Source organism: Macrotis lagotis, chromosome 1, assembly GCF_037893015.1.
Source record: "Macrotis lagotis isolate mMagLag1 chromosome 1, bilby.v1.9.chrom.fasta, whole genome shotgun sequence".
In the NCBI taxonomy this organism is placed as follows: Eukaryota; Metazoa; Chordata; class Mammalia; order Peramelemorphia; family Peramelidae; genus Macrotis; species Macrotis lagotis.
Genome location: NC_133658.1, coordinates 2,357,251 through 2,363,760, shown reverse-complemented (window position 1 = coordinate 2,363,760; position 6,510 = coordinate 2,357,251).

The following is a 6,510-nucleotide window of genomic DNA, read 5'->3' as shown; positions in this document are numbered from 1 at the left end:
TCTGTATTAAAGCAATTAAATGGCATCTAACTGGAGTCTGACTTTTTTTGCTTTTGCTTAAATTGGCTTCAACTAAATATTCTAAACTTCTCCTAACTAGGTACCGTGCCCTACTCTTCCCATCATTAATAGGAGCAGGGTCTCTGGGCCAATGGACCACTTTCACAGCCAAGAGTCCCAGAATCCCTTCCTCCAGCCCTCCTCCCTTGTCTTAACTTCCTCACAAAATTCTATTGCTATGCAGGCTGTTCTCCCCCTTTTCAGAAACCTCCACTCTGCCCCTGGCTCGGGAATACTCAATGCCTTTCTCATCTGGCCAGCTGTGGCCAGCCAGACCTCCACTTTGGGCCATTCTCTCTATTTGTGGCCTTGGCACCTATGCTCTCACACACATATATCCACGCACACTCATGCTCACACACATACTCAGACAGTATTCACATGTTCATACACACACACACGCACACACACACACACATCTGTGCATGTGCTGCTAAATGCATGGGGAAAATCAAGCAAATGTGACTGTATCCCAACCCTGGCTGACCCTGCTGCTGTCTGGAAGTCTGCATTGACTCCTGCCAGACCCACGGCTTTCCTTAACCCCAGTCTCTTCACAGGGACCAAGACACACTGTTTTCTGGGAGCTGCTGCTTCTCCCCCCTTCTTCATTTACCACCTCCTCCATCTCCACTTGTCTCCTCACTCCTTAATGAGCTAGACCCATCAGCCTGCTCAAGAGATCCCCTCCATCCTGCCCCCTCCAGCAACAGATTGCTCCTCATTGCTGCTTCACCCTTTCTATTGGCTCCTTTCCTCCTGCTTGCAGACCTAAGCTCCCTGGATCCTTTTATCCATCTCTCTCTTTTTCAAGAAGACCACCCTCTAAGAGATGCCTCCATGTCTGCTCCTCTTAAACCCAGCTTCTTCTGATGTTATTAATCCACCGACCCTCCTTTCCAAAGTTACCAATGATCTTTCCGTGACCAAAGCCACTATTCTCAACCTCTCTGTAGTCTTTGATACCGTGGTCACTCTTCTGGATATTCTCTCTTCTCTTTGTCCTCCTCCATCTCTAGCTGCTCCTCAGTGTCCTTGGCTGGATCCTCCTCCAGATCCTGCCGTTAATCCAAAGTGTCCTTCAGGGCTCTATCCTGGACCCTCTAAACTACTGGGTATTCTAGAAACTCCTGTGGATTCAGTGCTTGTTTCTATACTGAAGAGTCTCAAATCTCCCTATCTTTGCCCCATTCTCATCTCCAACTGTCTCTCAAACATCTTGAATTGGATCTGCCCATAGTAGATAGTAGACATCTGAAACTCATCATCTTTCCTCCTAAAACCTTCCCCCTCCTCCCTTCCTCCTTGTCCCTCGGACTCCCAGCTTAGGAGTAATCCTGGAATCCCTTTTCCACCTCCACAGTCAAGCTGTTGTCCAGGCCTGTCCATTTCTCTACTCTGACTCAGCCTGGGGCAGGTCCTTGGCCCCTCATGCCTAGACTTTGGCAGGAGCCTGATGCCAGGTTGTCTGCCTCAAGCCTTCCCCCTCCTGTCTGTCCTCCAGCCATGTGAGTGATTTTCCTTAAATGCACATGTTGCCCCTTACTCAGCAGACTCCAATATCTACACATTGCCTTTAAGATCACTGGGCTCTGGCATTCAGAGCCTTTACTAGGCAGTCCATCCTCCTTTTCCAGTCTTCTTGCCCCCTGCTGTCCAGTAAGGATCTGATCTGGTGACACTGGTCCTGTGGCCACTTTGTCTCTGGCTATCCCAGAGGCCTGCTCTGGTGACTGACCCCTGCAGTTCCATTTACTGGCTGAGCTCTCATCTTTTAGAGGAAAGCCTTCTTGGGTCCTCTTCATTCTAGAGCCCTCTTTCTTCATCACGTCTGTTCATCTTGCATGCAAATGACCTTGCATCTTTTGGTTTGCAGGTTGTCTCTCTCACTAGTTGTGAACTCCTCAAGGGCAGGGACTGTCTTTTGCCTCCTTTTGCATCCCTCTGGTGCCTAAAAAGTGTCTATTCCAGGTTTGATGAATGGAATCTGGCTTACCCAGAGCTTTTGGGGGTAATTTTCCTTGTGCACAACTTTTACCAATTTATTCAGGTCCTCTGGTTCCTGAGGCACTTCTCTCTTTCTGGTCTGTATTTAGCCTGGTCCTGGTGGCCTTCATTCAGTTGTGATCCCAGTCCAACTGACTCTGGCCTCTTAAAAATTTCTTATGAAGACCACTAGTGGTCAGCTTGCTGGCTCTCCTCACAAGCTTCCATTCTTGCCTCTATACTCAACTCTTATTTAAAACTGGAAATATTATAATAGACTGTAGAATTGGAAGAGGCTTTTGGGATGAGTTAGCCAGGCTTCTCTCTGTGGCTGTGTGTAAGAAACAAGCACCTTACCAAGAACTCAGAACCATCACAAGTGGACCAAAGCGGCTCCTTTATTAAAACATCTGTAAGGACAGGTGTCCATAATGGAAATGGCTATGGTGTCATATGAAATCAGGACCTTTTATTGCCAAGGTCAAAGGCCTCCCAAGTAGGTTCAAATTCTCCTTCCCAACAATCTGGTAGTCAGACTTTGAAAGAGATAAACACCCATGTGTGAACCTGACTGTTGGCAGCACTTCCTTCACTAATTCATCTAATCTGCTAATACTATGGTCCCTTCTCTTCCTGTGCCAATCCATCCCTTTCCTTTCCATAGAGTGAGATTCCCCTAGTTCCCAGGAAGATGTAAATTAATTTGATTTACACCTGTAAGCCAGCATTCCTCAGATGCTATCACTATAGCTTCCTTTTCCTTCATCTTCCCTAGCTGTTTCTCTGTAAGGTATCAACTACATCACTACTGTAGAAATAAAAACCAATCACTTATCACAGTCCCTCCTCTGTTTTATACAAAATTTCATTTCTAAACCTTTCTTCAATTTTTCAAATTGAGTTAGCAATCTTTCACTTTTTTTCTTATACATGTCTGTTTCCTTACCCAAGTAAGCAAAGTTTTTCTACTCATATTGTTCTGCTAAGGGGTAAGCCACAAACATGAAGTCTATCCATGGGGGGGGGGGGTGTAAGGATGAGTGGCACACTTACAGAAACAAGGGTGATTAAATTCAAGGAGGCTGTCCCCAGTGATAACCCATACAATTAAATGCCAGATGTACTAAAATATAACATGAAATTCTGGTCCAAATTTTCTCTCCTTTGGAGACTTCAGGAGTCCTTTGAATCTTCTGAGTGTTCTAAAAAGTCCTCTCCAGGTCAGGTGATTTGTTGAGACCTTTTCTGATATGATAAAGGAACTTGTTAGCCTTTTAATCAGATCACCATTCATCTTTTCATCACTAGACACTACAATTCTGGGGCTTCTTGAACACGACAGTTTACATTCTGACTTGACTGGTCTGCTGTACACAAAAAATTACAAAGAGGAATTAACTAGCTTTGCTTTATCCTATTTCTTTTAATCATGCATTAGGAGAATGCTACTCTAATATAATAAACTTCCATAATTGTTTCACTACAAAAGTCAGATTAACTTGAGTTTGTAACATATATATTTGACAATCATCTTTATTCAAAAAGAGTATCCAGCAAGAAACTTATGATCTTCATCTTTGTTATTATTAAAACAATGATTCAAACATCCTTAACTAAAATGAATTGTTCTCCCCAAAATAGTTCTTAAATATATCATGTTATTCTCCTCCTAATATACTCAGTTTACTCAAATTCCCTTCCTCAAGCGAGACCTTGAAACTGTAATTATCCAAAAAATTTCCCATTCTTACCTAAATATCCCCTCTAATATAAAAATTGAGGAATATTCCTATCTATGTAGCTGATAGCAGGTGTCAGTCATACACTTAACTTATTTGGCTATTAAATCCAATTGATCTAAAACCTCTTACTATAAAGATCCAGGACATCAAAGGAAAACTCCTTTATAGATATAAATTTTGAATGTTGGTGTTCAGGCAGAGGTCAAATTTGTTAGGCCAAATTTATGCTACCAGGTGAGATCTTATACAAATGTCACATTTGGAAAAATCAAGTTAAAAGGGTCCAACCTCAGGCCACACTGAAAATTTGCCCTTCCAACTGTCTATCCCTGCCACATGTAATCTTCAGCCCATTGACCTTCTTGGCGCCAAGAACACATTAACCTAATAACACTTCCTTTTTTCGACCATCCTGATATCAGACATAAAAAGAGGAAATCAATTAAAAATCCCATGCTCTAAAATAGTAATTTTACCTAATTAGAAATTTAAGTGAGTCTAATTCACTAAATTTCAATTATAGTCTTGATGGGGTCCCAATGAATGACTCCCCTACCTATAAAAGCTCCAAGTACCCTTCCTGGGTTCTTGCTAAAACCAGGAATTCTAACTATGGCTGGCCCAACACGCCTCATCTCTTACCTCTTACTCGAGGCCTCTGATCTCCAGACCCACATCTCTTTGTCTGGAACCATATCTGTTCTATCTCTAAATAAAGGTAGTATATCAAATTCCCCTTGGCTAGAAAACCTTCCTTCTAAGCCTGTTGTATTTTTCAACAAATAAACACCTCCTTTGGCCAGCAGATTTCCTATCATCTCTTAAATGCTCACATAACATACAATTAATTATTGTCACAGAAATATCTCAAGTTATCTTCCTTGTCTTTATCTTCTTCATATTACACAGGTGCTTTTACTTCAAAGCAAACAACCACAGTTTTGGGATATATAACCACAAGAATCCCAATTTATATATATGACTGGAAAATTTCTATACATAAACTTGTTTAACTATTAGTCATTCTTACCATACAAACCATTACTTTCAGAATTCTTTCAAACCTTACTTTAAGAATTCTTTCAAATCATTTGAACAAGATGACATTGAATTTTCTAACATGTGTTACTAATTCCAATATAACAAAACCGCTGTAAGAATACCACAAGAACTACTAGATTGTACTAAGGATTACGAATCCTTCCCTTATTACATTATACATGAACCCATAGATCTGTACCATTTATTACATAAAGTAAAATTTCAGAGATCTCAGAAAGGGTTATAATTTTTGATATTTCCCTGATTACCCCTTCAAAGCAATCACATGCTAATTCCAGGCCTTAACATTACAACAGGTAACCAAATAATTGTAAATATAATCTCTCTGCAGTTACAAAAGAATATCACATAACTGCTAAACACATCTTACTCATCAATAAGTTACAGTGGAACCACACAATTACTATTTGTTCAGTCATCCTTCAGAGCCCCCTACGCCAGCTATCTGCAGTTATGGGAGAAGTCCACATTCATGCTAACATCTCATTCCCGTAGAACAAAAGCAAAATGAATATCCCAATATCTACACTTTTTTGGTCTTCCAAGCTTCTTTACCCAGATCTTCCAAGAATCCAGTCTCATACATATGATACATTTTAGCCCCAAATACATTAAAACCCCAATGCAATTCTTATTTATAATATATACGCTAAGCAATGTTACATTTCCATTAGACAAGATTTCAAATTGATACATTTTCGTATTTTCAAATAACAGATGTTAAGTAGATTTTACTTTTTTAAAAGGTTTTTGCAAGGCAAATGGGGTTAAGTGGCTTGCCCAAGGCCACACAGCTAGGTAATTATTAAGTGTCTGAGACCAGATTTGAACCCAGGTACTCCCGACTCCAGGGCCAGCACTTTATCCACTATGCCACCTAGCCACCCCAGATTTTACTCTTAATCTTATATATAATTCCCTTCCATACATATATGATATGACAAAATTTTTACGAACTTTTTTCTTTTTTTTCCACCAACAAAATACCCTGTGAAATTGGGTTGACAATGTATTATCAAGATTAATTTAATATTAAAACAAATCAGTTCACAGAATTTAATAAGACCACTACATAAATGACTTTTACATAGCTCCTGATGGTGTTTCTCTTTTCTAAAAGAAATCAACAAATATTCCTGATAACATAATTATTATTATTCAATATCATAGATTCCCAAGTTTCTTCACATGCAATAAATCTCCATCTCCACAGAAGCAACTGAGTATTCCATCTCTTGAATTTAAGGTGGGTCTAGAGAAACCTGTCCATCTCAGTTTGTCTTTTGTTTACTAAATGACTCCCCAGTTTGTTACTTTCCCCTTTAAACACAAGGTGGGGACCTTTCCTTTCAAAAAGTTCCCCAACCCCCTATTTCTACAGAGGGGCTTCTAAAGTGCATGTGTGATCTGTTCTATAGAGAAGCACAAGTAAGTTTAGGGCCAAATTAGGGAAACTAGATGTTTTGAATTTAAGTCAGTTAAGATTGATTTGTGTGAAGACTCAATAAGAATCAACCTTTAGGACCAGATACAGCCTTTTTTTGATCCATACCACAATTTAAATCCCTAAATATTTAGTTTATTTGAGAATCTACTCTTTATTACTAATTCTAACTTATATTTCCCAATATTTCCTAATATTATAGCATAATCAAAATTA